Here is a 15,570-nt window from a genome sequence, read left to right as displayed (position 1 = left end):
ATTAAATTCAAAAGGCACAGTGCCGACTTAAGTACAAGAGGACTGACACTCTCACTTTCTATGATCTGAACCTCTCCTGTGAGTCCAGTTTTACATTCCGATGCTTCACTTCAGGTTTACTGTATCCCTTGGACCTTCTAATTGACGATGAAACACAGAGTTTGCATCCGAATTTAATACAAAATGTACAATGCCGACTTAAGTACAAGAGGACTGACACTCTAACTTTCTATGATTTTAACCTCTCCTGTGAGTCCAGTTTTAGATTCCGATGCTTCACTTCAGGTTTACTGTATCCCTTGGACCTTCTTATTGACGATGAAACACAGAAATTGCATCCGAATGTAATACAAAAATCACAATGGCGACTTTAGTAGAAGAGGACCGACAATATCACTTTCTATTATTTGAACATCTCCTGTGAGTCCAGTTTTAGATTCCGATGCTTCACTTCAGGTTTACTGTATCCCTTGGACATTCGTATTGACGATGAAAAACAGATATTGCATCGGAATTAAATTTTAAACGCACAATGACGACTTAAGTAAAAGAGGACTGACACTCGCACTTTCTATGATTTGAACCTCTCCTGTGAGTCCAGTTTTAGATTCCGATGCTTTACTTCAGGTTTACTGTATCCCTTCGACCTTCTTATTGACGATGACGCACAGAAATTGCATCCGAATTTAATACAAAAGGCACAATGGCGACTTAAGTACAAGAGGACTGACACTCTCACTTTCTATGATTTGAACCTCTCCTGTGAGTCCAGTTTTAGATTCCGAGGCTTCACTTCAGGTTTACTGTATCCCTTGGACTTTCTTATTGACGATGAAACACAGAAATTGCATCCGAAATTAATACAAAAGTCACAATGTTGACTTAAGTACAAGAGGACTGACACTCTCACTTTCTATGATTTGAACCTCTCCTGTGAGTCCAGTTTTAGATTCCGATGCTTGACTTCAGGTTTACTGTATCCCTTGGACCTTCTTATTGACGAAGAAACACAGAGTTTGCATCCGAATTTAATACAAAAGGCACAATGGCGACTTAAGTACAAGAGGACTGACACTCTCACTTTGTATGATTTGAACCTCTCCTGTGAGTCCAGTTTCAGATTGCGATGCTTCACTTCAGGTTTACTGTATCCCTTGGACATTCTTATTGACGATGAAAAACGGATATTGCATCGGAATTAAATTTAAAACGCACAATGCCGACTTAAGTAAAAGAGGACTGACACTCTCACTTTCTATGATTTGAACCTCTCCTGTGAGTCCAGTTTTAGATTCCGATGCTTTACTTCAGGTTTACTGTTTATCTTCGACCTTCTAATTGACGATGACACACAGAAATTGCTTCCGAATTTAATACAAAAGCACAATGGCGACTTAAGTACAAGAGGACTGACACTCTCGCTTTCTATGATTTGAACCTCTCCTGTGAGTCCAGTTTTAGATTCCGATGCTTTACTTCAGGTTTACTGTATGCGTTTGACCTTCTTATTGACGATGACACACAGAAATTGCATCCGAATTTAATACAAAAGGCACAATGGCGACTTAAGTACAAGAGGACTGACACTCTCACTTTGTATGATTTGAACCTCTCCTGTGAGTCCAGTTTCAGATTGCGATGCTTCACTTCAGGTTTACTGTATCCCTTCGACGTTCTTATTGACGATGAAACACAGAAATTGCATCGGAACTAAATTCAAAAGGCACAGTGCCGACCTAAGTAGAAGACGATTATCACTCTCACTTTCTATGATTTGAACCTATCCTGTGAGTCCAGTTTTAGATTCCGATGCTTCACTTCAGGTTTACTGTATACCTTGCACCTTCTTATTGACGATGAAACACAGAAATTGCTTCGGAATTAAATTCAAAAGGCACAATGCCGACTTAAAATCAAGAGGACTGACACTCCCACTTTCTATGATTTGAACCTCTCCTGTGAGTCCAGTTTTACATTCCGATGTTTCACTTCAGGTTTTCGTTATCCCTTGGACCTTCTAATTGACGATGAAACACAGATATTGCATCGGAATTAAATTCAAAAGGCACAATTCCGACTTAAGTACAAGAGAACTGACACTCTCACTTTCTATGATTTGAACCTATCCTGTGAGTCCAGTTTTAGATTCCGATGCTTCACTTCAGGTTTACTGTATCCCTTTCACCTTCTTATTGACGATGAAACACAGAAATTGCATCCGAATTTAATACAAAAATCACAATGGCGACTTTAGTACAAGAGGACCGACAATCTCACTTTCTATGATTTGAACATCTCCTGTGAGTCCAGTTTTAGATTCCGATGCTTCACTTCAGGTTTACTGTATCCCTTGGACCTTCTTATTGACGATGAAAAACAGATATCGCATCGGAATTAAATTTAAAACGCACAATGCCGACTTATGTAAAAGAGGACCGACACTCTCACTTTCTATGATTTGAACCTCTCCTGTGAGTTCAGTTTTAGATTCCGATGCTTCACTTCAGGTTTACTGTATCCCTTGGACCATCTTATAGACGAAGAAACGCAGAGTTTGCATCCGAATTTAATACAAAAGGCACAATGCCGACTTAAGTACAAGAGGACTGACACTCTAACTTTCTATGATTTGAACCTCTCCTGTGAGTCCAGTTTTAGATTCCGATGCTTCACTTCAGGTTTACTGTATCCCTTGGACCTTCTTATTGACGATGAAATACAGAAATTGCATCCGAATTTAATACAAAAATCACAATGACGACTTTAGTACAAGAGGACCGACAATATCACTTTCTATGATTTGAACATCTCCTGTGAGTCCAGTTTTAGATTCCGATGCTTCACTGCAGATTTACTGTATCCCTTGGACGTTCTTAATGACGATGAAACACAGAAATTTCATCGGAATTAAATTCAAAAGGCACAGTGCCGACCTAAGTAGAAGACGACTAACACTCTCACTTTCTATGATTTGAACCTCTCCTGTTAGTTCAGTTTTAGATTCCGATGCTTCACTTCAGGTTTACTGTATCCCTTGGACGTTCTTATTGACGATGAAACACCGAAATTGCATCGGAACTAAATTCAAAAGGCACAATGCCGACCTAAGTAGAAGACGACTATCACTCTCACTTTCTATGATTTGAACCTATCCTGTGAGTCCAGTTTTAGATTCCGATGCTTCACTTCAGGTTTACTGTATACCTTGCACCTTCTTAATGACGATGAAACACAGAAATTGCATCGGAAATAAATTCAAAAGGCACAATGCCGACTTAAGTACAAGAGGACTGACACTCTCACTTTCTATGATTTGAACCTCTCCTGTGAGTCCAGTTTTACATTCCGACGTTTCACTTCAGGTTTTCTGTATCCCTTGGACCTTCTAATTGACGATGAAACACAGAGTTTGCATCCGAGTTTAATACAAAAGGTACAATGCTGACTTAAGTACAAGACGACTGACAATGTAACTTTCTATGATTTGCACCTCTCCTATGAGTCCAGTTTTAGATTCCGATGCTTCACTTCAGGTTTACTGTATCCCTTGGACCTTCTTATTGACGATGAAACAAAGAAATTGCATCCGAATTTAATACAAAAATCACAATGGCGACTTTAGTACAAGAGGACCGACAATCTCACTTTCTATGATTTGAACATTTCCTGTGAGTCCAGTTTTAGATTCCGATGCTTCACTTCAGGTTTACTGTATCCCTTGGACCTTCTTATTGACGATGAAAAACAGTTATTGCATCGGAATTAAATTTAAAACGCACAATGCCGACTTATGTAAAAGAGGACTGACACTCTCACTTTCTATGATTTGAACCTCTCCTGTGAGTTCAGTTTTAGATTCCGATGCTTCACTTCAGGTTTACTGTATCCCTTGGACCTTCTTATTGACGAAGAAACACAGAGTTTGCATCCGAATTTAATACAAAAGGCACAATGCCGACTTAAGTACAAGAGGACTGACACTCTAACTTTCTATGATTTGAACCTCTCCTGTGAGTCCAGTTTTAGATTCCGATGCTTCACTTCAGGTTTACAGTATCCCTTGGACCTTCTTATTGACGATGAAACACAGAAATTGCATCCGAATTTAATACAAAAATCACAATGGCGACTTTAGTACAAGAGGACAGACAATATCACTTTCTATGATTTGAACATCTCCTGTGAGTCCAGTTTTAGATTCCGATGCATCACTTCAGGTTTACTGTACCCCTTGGACAATCTTATTGACGATGAAAAACAGATATTGCATCGGAATTAAATTTAAAACGCACAATGCCGACTTAATGAAAAGAGGACTGACACTCTCACTTTCTATGATTTGAACCTCTCCTGTGAGACCAGTTTTAGATTCCGATGCTTTACTTCAGGTTTACTGTTTCCTTTGACCTTCTTATTGACGATGACACACAGAAATTGCATCCGAATTTAATACAAAAGGCACAATGGCGACTTAAGTACAAGAGGACTGACACTCTCGCTTTCTATGATTTGAACCTCTCCTGTGAGTCCAGTTTTAGATTCCGATGCTTTACTTCAGGTTTACTGCATCCCTTCGAAATTCTTATTGACGATGACACACAGAAATTGCATCCGAATTTAATACAAAAGGCACAATGGCGACTTAAGTACAAGAGGACTGACACTCTCACTTTCTATGATTTGAACATCTCCTGTGAGTCCAGTTTTAGATTCCGATGCTGCACTTCAGGTTTACTGTATCCCTTGGACCTTCTTATTGACGATGAACAACAGAAATTGCATCCGAAATAAATACAAAAGTCACAATGGTGACTTAAGTACAGGAGGACTGACACTCTCACTTTCTATGATTTGAACCTCTCCTGTGAGTCCAGTTTCAGATTCCGATGCTTCACTTCAGGTTTACTGTATCCCTTGGACCTTCCTATTGACGAAGAAACACAGAAATTGCATCGGAATTAAATTCAAAAGGCACAGTGCCGACCTAAGTAGAAGACGACTAACACTCTCACTTTCTATGATTTGAACCTATCCTGTGAGTCCAGTTTTAGATACCGATGCTTCACTTCAGGTTTACTGTATACCTTGTACCTTCTTATTGACGATGAAACACAGAAATTGCATCGGAATTAAATTCAAAAGGCACAATGCCGACTTAAGTACAAGAGGACTGACACTCTCACTTTCTATGATTTGAACCTCTCCTGTGAGTCCAGTTTTAGATTCCGATGCTTCACTTCAGGTTTACTGTATCCCTTGGACCTTCTTATTGACGAAGAAACACAGAGTTTGCATCCGAATGTAATACAAAAGGCACAATGCCGACTTAAGTACAAGAGGACTGACACTCTAACTTTCTATGATTTGAACCTCTCCTGTGAGTCCAGTTTTAGATTCCGATGCTTCACTTCAGGTTTACAGTATCCCTTGGACCTTCTTATTGACGATGAAACACAGAAATTGCATCCGAATTTAATACAAAAATCACAATGGCGACTTTAGTACAAGAGGACCGACAATATCACTTTCTATGATTTGAACATCTCCTGTGAGTCCAGTTTTAGATTCCGATGCTTCACTGCAGATTTACTGTATCCCTTGGACGTTCTTATTGACGATGAAACACAGAAATTGTATCGGAATTAAATTCAAAAGGCACAGTGCCGACCTAAGTAGAGGACGACTAACACTCTCACTTTCTATGATTTGAACCTCTCCTGTGAGTTCAGTTTTAGATTCCGATGCTTCACTTCAGGTTTGCTGTATCCCTTGGACCTTCTTATTGACGAAGAAACACAGAGTTTGTATCCGAATTTAATACAAAAGGCACAATGCCGACTTAAGTACAAGAGGACTGACACTCTAACTTTCTATGATTTGAACCTCACCTGTGAGTCCAGTTTAAGATTGCGATGCTTCACTTCAGGATTACTGTATCACTTGGACCTTCTTACTGACGATGAAACACAGAAATTGACACCGAATTTAATACAAAAATCACAATGGCGACTTTAGTACAAGAGGACAGACAATATCACTTTCTATGATTTGAACATCTCCTGTGAGTCCAGTTTTAGATTCCGATGCTTCACTTCAGGTTTACTATATACCTTGGACCTTCTTATTGACGATGAAACACAGAAATTGCATCGGAATTAAATTAAAAAGGCACAGTGCCGACCTAAGTAGAAGACGACTAACACTCTCACTTTCTATGATTTGAACCTATCCTGTGAGTCCAGTTTTAGACTCCGATGCTTTACTTCAGGTTTACTGTATACCTTGATCCTTCTTATTGACGATGAAACACATAAATTGCATCGGAATTAAATTCAAAAGGCACAATGCCTACTCAAGTACAAGAGGATTGACACTCTCACTTTCTATGATTTGAAACTCTCCTGTGAGTCCAGTTTTACATTCCGATGCTTCACTTCAGGTTTACTGTATCCCTTGGACCTTCTAATTGACGATGAAACACAGATTTGCATCCGAATTTAATACAAAAGGTACAATGCCGACTTAAGTACAAGAGGACTGACACTCTAACTTTCTATGATTTGCACCTCTTTTGTGAGTCCAGTTTTAGATTCCGATGCTTCACTTCAGGTTTACTGTATCCCTTGGACCTTCTTATTGACGATGAAATACAGAAATTGCATCCGAATTTAATACAAAAATCACAATGGCGACTTTAGTACAAGAGGACCGACAATATCACTTTCTATGATTTGAACATCTCCTGTGAGTCCAGTTTTAGATTCCGATGCTTCACTGCAGATTTACTGTATCCCTTGGACGTTCTTAATGACGATGAAACACAGAAATTTCATCGGAATTAAATTCAAAAGGCACAGTGCCGACCTAAGTAGAAGACGACTAACACTCTCACTTTCTATGATTTGAACCTCTCCTGTTAGTTCAGTTTTAGATTCCGATGCTTCACTTCAGGTTTACTATATCCCTTGGACGTTCTTATTGACGATGAAACACCGAAATTGCATCGGAACTAAATTCAAAAGGCAGAATGCCGACCTAAGTAGAAGACGACTATCACTCTCACTTTCTATGATTTGAACCTATCCTGTGAGTCCAGTTTTAGATTCCGATGCTTCACTTCAGGTTTACTGTATACCTTGCACCTTCTTAATGACGATGAAACACAGAAATTGCATCGGAAATAAATTCAAAAGGCACAATGCCGACTTAAGTACAAGAGGACTGACACTCTCACTTTCTATGATTTGAACCTCTCCTGTGAGTCCAGTTTTACATTCCGACGTTTCACTTCAGGTTTTCTGTATCCCTTGGACCTTCTAATTGACGATGAAACACAGAGTTTGCATCCGAGTTTAATACAAAAGGTACAATGCTGACTTAAGTACAAGACGACTGACAATGTAACTTTCTATGATTTGCACCTCTCCTATGAGTCCAGTTTTAGATTCCGATGCTTCACTTCAGGTTTACTGTATCCCTTGGACCTTCTTATTGACGATGAAACAAAGAAATTGCATCCGAATTTAATACAAAAATCACAATGGCGACTTTAGTACAAGAGGACCGACAATCTCACTTTCTATGATTTGAACATTTCCTGTGAGTCCAGTTTTAGATTCCGATGCTTCACTTCAGGTTTACTGTATCCCTTGGACCTTCTTATTGACGATGAAAAACAGTTAATGCATCGGAATTAAATTTAAAACGCACAATGCCGACTTATGTAAAAGAGGACTGACACTCTCACTTTCTATGATTTGAACCTCTCCTGTGAGTTCAGTTTTAGATTCCGATGCTTCACTTCAGGTTTACTGTATCCCTTGGACCTTCTTATTGACGAAGAAACACAGAGTTTGCATCCGAATTTAATACAAAAATCACAATGGCGACTTTAGTACAAGAGGACAGACAATATCACTTTCTATGATTTGAACATCTCCTGTGAGTCCAGTTTTAGATTCCGATGCATCACTTCAGGTTTACTGTACCCCTTGGACATTCTTATTGACGATGAAAAACAGATATTGCATCGGAATTAAATTTAAAACGCACAATGCCGACTTAATGAAAAGAGGACTGACACTCTCACTTTCTATGATTTGAACCTCTCCTGTGAGACCAGTTTTAGATTCCGATGCTTTACTTCAGGTTTACTGTTTCCTTTGACCTTCTTATTGACGATGACACACAGAAATTGCATCCGAATTTAATACAAAAGGCACAATGGCGACTTAAGTACAAGAGGACTGACACTCTCGCTTTCTATGATTTGAACCTCTCCTGTGAGTCCAGTTTTAGATTCCGATGCTTTACTTCAGGTTTACTGCATCCCTTCGAAATTCTTATTGACGATGACACACAGAAATTGCATCCGAATTTAATACAAAAGGCACAATGGCGACTTAAGTACAAGAGGACTGACACTCTCACTTTCTATGATTTGAACATCTCCTGTGAGTCCAGTTTTAGATTCCGATGCTGCACTTCAGGTTTACTGTATCCCTTGGACCTTCTTATTGACGATGAACAACAGAAATTGCATCCGAAATAAATACAAAAGTCACAATGGTGACTTAAGTACAGGAGGACTGACACTCTCACTTTCTATGATTTGAACCTCTCCTGTGAGTCCAGTTTCAGATTCCGATGCTTCACTTCAGGTTTACTGTATCCCTTGGACCTTCTTATTGACGAAGAAACACAGAAATTGCATCGGAATTAAATTCAAAAGGCACAGTGCCGACCTAAGTAGAAGACGACTAACACTCTCACTTTCTATGATTTGAACCTATCCTGTGAGTCCAGTTTTAGATACCGATGCTTCACTTCAGGTTTACTGTATACCTTGTACCTTCTTATTGACGATGAAACACAGAAATTGCATCGGAATTAAATTCAAAAGGCACAATGCCGACTTAAGTACAAGAGGACTGACACTCTCACTTTCTATGATTTGAACCTCTCCTGTGAGTCCAGTTTTAGATTCCGATGCTTCACTTCAGGTTTACTGTATCCCTTGGACCTTCTTATTGACGAAGAAACACAGAGTTTGCATCCGAATTTAATACAAAAGGCACAATGCCGACTTAAGTACAAGAGGACTGACACTCTAACTTTCTATGATTTGAACCTCTCCTGTGAGTCCAGTTTTAGATTCCGATGCTTCACTTCAGGTTTACAGTATCCCTTGGACCTTCTTATTGACGATGAAACACAGAAATTGCATCCGAATTTAATACAAAAATCACAATGGCGACTTTAGTACAAGAGGACCGACAATATCACTTTCTATGATTTGAACATCTCCTGTGAGTCCAGTTTTAGATTCCGATGCTTCACTGCAGATTTACTGTATCCCTTGGACGTTCTTATTGACGATGAAACACAGAAATTGTATCGGAATTAAATTCAAAAGGCACAGTGCCGACCTAAGTAGAAGACGACTAACACTCTCACTTTCTATGATTTGAACCTCTCCTGTGAGTTCAGTTTTAGATTCCGATGCTTCACTTCAGGTTTGCTGTATCCCTTGGACCTTCTTATTGACGAAGAAACACAGAGTTTGTATCCGAATTTAATACAAAAGGCACAATGCCGACTTAAGTACAAGAGGACTGACACTCTAACTTTCTATGATTTGAACCTCTCCTGTGAGTCCAGTTTTAGATTCCGATGCTTCACTTCAGGTTTACAGTATCCCTTGGACCTTCTTATTGACGATGAAACACAGAAATTGCATCCGAATTTAATACAAAAATCACAATGGCGACTTTAGTACAAGAGGACAGACAATATCACTTTCTATGATTTGAACATCTCCTGTGAGTCCAGTTTTAGATTCCGATGCATCACTTCAGGTTTACTGTACCCCTTGGACATTCTTATTGACGATGAAAAACAGATATTGCATCGGAATTAAATTTAAAACGCACAATGCCGACTTAATGAAAAGAGGACTGACACTCTCACTTTCTATGATTTGAACCTCTCCTGTGAGACCAGTTTTAGATTCCGATGCTTTACTTCAGGTTTACTGTTTCCTTTGACCTTCTTATTGACGATGACACACAGAAATTGCATCCGAATTTAATACAAAAGGCACAATGGCGACTTAAGTACAAGAGGACTGACACTCTCGCTTTCTATGATTTGAACCTCTCCTGTGAGTCCAGTTTTAGATTCCGATGCTTTACTTCAGGTTTATTGCATCCCTTCGAAATTCTTATTGACGATGACACACAGAAATTGCATCCGAATTTAATACAAAAGGCACAATGGCGACTTAAGTACAAGAGGACTGACACTCTCACTTTCTATGATTTGAACATCTCCTGTGAGTCCAGTTTTAGTTTCCGATGCTGCACTTCAGGTTTACTGTATCCCTTGGACCTTCTTATTGACGATGAACAACAGAAATTGCATCCGAAATAAATACAAAAGTCACAATGGTGACTTAAGTACAGGAGGACTGACACTCTCACTTTCTATGATTTGAACCTCTCCTGTGAGTCCAGTTTCAGATTCCGATGCTTCACTTCAGGTTTACTGTATCCCTTGGACCTTCTTATTGACGAAGAAACACAGAAATTGCATCGGAATTAAATTCAAAAGGCACAGTGCCGACCTAAGTAGAAGACGACTAACACTCTCACTTTCTATGATTTGAACCTATCCTGTGAGTCCAGTTTTAGATACCGATGCTTCACTTCAGGTTTACTGTATACCTTGTACCTTCTTATTGACGATGAAACACAGAAATTGCATCGGAATTAAATTCAAAAGGCACAATGCCGACTTAAGTACAAGAGGACTGACACTCTCACTTTCTATGATTTGAACCTCTCCTGTGAGTCCAGTTTTAGATTCCGATGCTTCACTTCAGGTTTACTGTATCCCTTGGACCTTCTTATTGACGAAGAAACACAGAGTTTGCATCCGAATTTAATACAAAAGGCACAATGCCGACTTAAGTACAAGAGGACTGACACTCTAACTTTCTATGATTTGAACCTCTCCTGTGAGTCCAGTTTTAGATTCCGATGCTTCACTTCAGGTTTACAGTATCCCTTGGACCTTCTTATTGACGATGAAACACAGAAATTGCATCCGAATTTAATACAAAAATCACAATGGCGACTTTAGTACAAGAGGACCGACAATATCACTTTCTATGATTTGAACATCTCCTGTGAGTCCAGTTTTAGATTCCGATGCTTCACTGCAGATTTACTGTATCCCTTGGACGTTCTTATTGACGATGAAACACAGAAATTGTATCGGAATTAAATTCAAAAGGCACAGTGCCGACCTAAGTAGAAGACGACTAACACTCTCACTTTCTATGATTTGAACCTCTCCTGTGAGTTCAGTTTTAGATTCCGATGCTTCACTTCAGGTTTGCTGTATCCCTTGGACCTTCTTATTGACGAAGAAACACAGAGTTTGTATCCGAATTTAATACAAAAGGCACAATGCCGACTTAAGTACAAGAGGACTGACACTCTAACTTTCTATGATTTGAACCTCACCTGTGAGTCCAGTTTAAGATTGCGATGCTTCACTTCAGGATTACTGTATCACTTGGACCTTCTTACTGACGATGAAACACAGAAATTGACACCGAATTTAATACAAAAATCACAATGGCGACTTTAGTACAAGAGGACAGACAATATCACTTTCTATGATTTGAACATCTCCTGTGAGTCCAGTTTTAGATTCCGATGCTTCACTTCAGGTTTACTATATACCGTGGACCTTCTTATTGACGATGAAACACAGAAATTGCATCGGAATTAAATTAAAAAGGCACAGTGCCGACCTAAGTAGAAGACGACTAACACTCTCACTTTCTATGATTTGAACCTATCCTGTGAGTCCAGTTTTAGACTCCGATGCTTTACTTCAGGTTTACTGTATACCTTGATCCTTCTTATTGACGATGAAACACATAAATTGCATCGGAATTAAATTCAAAAGGCACAATGCCAACTCAAGTACAAGAGGATTGACACTCTCACTTTCTATGATTTGAACCTCTCCTGTGAGTCCAGTTTTACATTCCGATGCTTCACTTCAGGTTTACTGTATCCCTGGACCTTCTAATTAACGATGAAACACAGAGTTTGCATCCGAATTTAATACAAAAGGTACAATGCCGACTTAAGTACAAGAGGACTGACACTCTAACTTTCTATGATTTGCACCTCTCCTGTGAGTCCAGTTTTAGATTCCGATGCTTCACTTCAGGTTTACTGTATCCCTTGGACCTTCTTATTGACGATGAAACACAGAAATTGCATCCGAATTTAATACAAAAATCACAATGGCGACTTTAGTACAAGAGGACCGACAATATCACTTTCTATGATTTGAACATCTCCTGTGAGTCCAGTTTTAGATTCCGATGCTTCACTGCAGATTTACTGTATCCCTTGGACATTCTTATTGACGATGAAAAACAGATATTGCATCGGAATTAAATTTAAAACGCACAATGCCGACTTAATGAAAAGAGGACTGACACTCTCACTTTCTATGATTTGAACCTCTCCTGTGAGTCCAGTTTTAGATTCCGATGCTTTACTTCAGGTTTACTGATTCCTTTGACCTTCTTATTGACGATGACACACAGAAATTGCATCCGAATTTAATACAAAGGCACAATGGCGACCTAAGAACAAGAGGACTGACACTCTCGCTTTCTATGATTTGAACCTCTCCTGTGAGTCCAGTTTTAGATTCCGATGCTGCACTTCAGGTTTACTGTATCCCTTGGACCTTCTTATTGACGATGAAAGACAGAAATTGCATCCGAAATTATACAAAAGTCACAATGGTGACTTAAGTACAAGAGGAATGACACTCTCACTTTCTATGATTTGAACCTCTCCTGTCAGTCCAGTTTCAGATTCCGATGCTTCACTTCAGGTTTACTGTATCCCTTGGACCTTCTTACTGACGAAGAAACACAGAAATTGCATCGGAATTAAATTGAAAAGGCACAGTGCCGACCTAAGTAGAAGACGACTAACACTCTCACTTTCTTTGATTTGAACCTATCCTGTGAGTCCAGTTTTAGATTCCGATGCTTCACTTCAGGTTTACAGTATACCTTGTACCTTCTTATTGACGATGAAACACAGAAATTGCATCGGAATTAAATTCAAAAGGCACAATGCCGACTTAAGTACAAGAAGACTGACACTCTCACTTTCTATGATTTGAACCTCTCCTGTGAGTCCAGTTTTACATTCCGATGCTTCACTTCAGGTTTACTGTATCCCTTGGACCTTCTAATTGACGATGAAACACAGAGTTTGCATCCGAATTTAATACAAAAGGTACAATGCCGACTTAAGTACAAGAGGATTGACACTCTAACTTTCTATGATTTGCACCTCTCCTGTGAGTCCAGTTTTTGATTCCGATGCTTCACTTCAGGTTTACTGTATCCCTTGGACCTTCTTTTTGACGATGAAACACAGAAATTGCATCCGAATTTAATACAATAATCACAATGGCGACTTTAGTACAAGAGGACCAACAATCTCACTTTGTATGATTTGAACATCTCCTGTGAGTCCAGTTTTAGATTCCGATGCTTCACTTCAGGTTTACTATATGCCTTGGACCTTCTTATTGACGATGAAAAACAGATATTGCATCGGAATTAAATTCAGAACGCACAATGCCGACTTAAGTAAAAGAGGACTGACACTCTCACTTTCTATGATTTGAACCTCTCCTGTGAGTCCAGTTTTAGATTCCGATGCTTTACTTCAGGTTTACTGTATCCCTTCGACCTTCTTATTTACGATGAAACACAGAAATTGCATCCGAAATTAATACAAAAGTCACAATGGTGACTTAAGTACAAGAGGACCGACAATATCACTTTCTATGATTTGAACCTCTCCTGTGAGACCAGTTTCAGATTCCGATGCTTCACTTCAGGTTTACTGTATCCCTTGGACGTTCTTATTGACGATGAAACACATAAATTGCATCGGAATTAAATTCAAAAGGCACAATGCCGACTTAAGTACAAGAGGATTGACACTCTCACTTTCTATGATTTGAACCTCTCCTGTGAGTCCAGTTTTACATTCCGATGCTTCACTTCAGGTTTACTGTATCCCTTGGACCTTCTAATTGACGATGAAACACAGATTTGCATCCGAATTTAATACAAAAGGTACAATGCCGACTTAAGTACAAGAGGACTGACACTCTAACTTTCTATGATTTGCACCTCTTTTGTGAGTCCAGTTTTAGATTCCGATGCTTCACTTCAGGTTTACTGTATCGCTTGGACCTTCTTATTGACGATGAAACACAGAAATTGCATCCGAATTTAATACAAAAATCACAATGGCGGCTTAAGTACAAGAGGACTGACACTCTCACATTCTATGATTTCAACATCTCCTGTGAGTCCAGTTCTAGATTCCGATGCTTCACTTCAGGTTTACTGTATCCCTTGGACCTTCTTATTGACGATGAAACACAGAAAATGCATCGGAATTAAATTTAAAACGCACAATGCCGACTTAAGTAAAAGAGGACTGACACTCTCACTATCTATGATTTGAAACTCTCCTGTGAGTCCAGTTTTAGATTCCGATGCTTCATTTCAGGTTTACTTTATCCCTTGGACCTTCTTATTGACAATGAAACACAGAAATAGCATCGGAATTAAATTCAAAAGGCACAATGCCGACTTAAGTACAAGAGGACTGACACTCGAACTTTTTATGATTTGAACCTCTCCTGTGAGTCCAGTTTCAGATTCCGATGTTTCACTTCAGGTTTACTGTATCCCTTTGACCTTCTTATTGACGATGAAACACAGAAATGGCATCCGAAATTAATACAAAGGCACGATGGTGACTTAAGTACAAGAGGACTGACACTCTCACTATCTATGATTCGAACCTCTCCTGTGAGGTCAGATTTAGATTCCGATGCTTCACTTCAGGTTTACTGTATCCCTTGGACCTTCTTGTTGACGATAAAACACAGAAATCGCATCCGAATTTAATAGAAATGGCACAATGCCGTCTTAAGTAAAAGAGGACTGACACTCTAACATTCTATGATTTGAACCTCTCCTGCGTGTCCAGTTTTAGATTCCGATGCTTTACTTCAGGTTAACTGTATCCCTTGGACCTCCTTATTGACGATGAAACACAGAAATTGCATCCGAATTTAATACAAAAGGCACATTACCGACTTAAGTACAAGAGGAGTGACACTCTAACTTTCTATGATTTGAATCTCTCCTGTGAGTTCAGTTTTAGATTCCGATGCTTCACTTCAGTTTTACTGTATCCCTTGGACGTTCTTATTGACGATAAAACACAGAAATTGCATCCGAATTTAATACAAAAATCACAATGGCGACTTTAATACAAGAGGACCGACAATCTCACTTTCTATGATTTGAACATCTCCTGTGAGTCCAGTTTTAGATTCCGATGCTTCACTTCAGGTTCACTGTATCCCTTGGACCTTCTTATTGACGATGAAACACAGATATTGCATCGTAATTAAATTTAAAACGCACAA

This window comes from Schistocerca serialis, chromosome 3, assembly GCF_023864345.2.
Source record: "Schistocerca serialis cubense isolate TAMUIC-IGC-003099 chromosome 3, iqSchSeri2.2, whole genome shotgun sequence".
In the NCBI taxonomy this organism is placed as follows: domain Eukaryota; kingdom Metazoa; phylum Arthropoda; class Insecta; order Orthoptera; family Acrididae; genus Schistocerca; species Schistocerca serialis.
The sequence above is the reverse complement of the archived record's forward strand: the minus strand, read 5'-3'. Positions refer to the sequence as shown.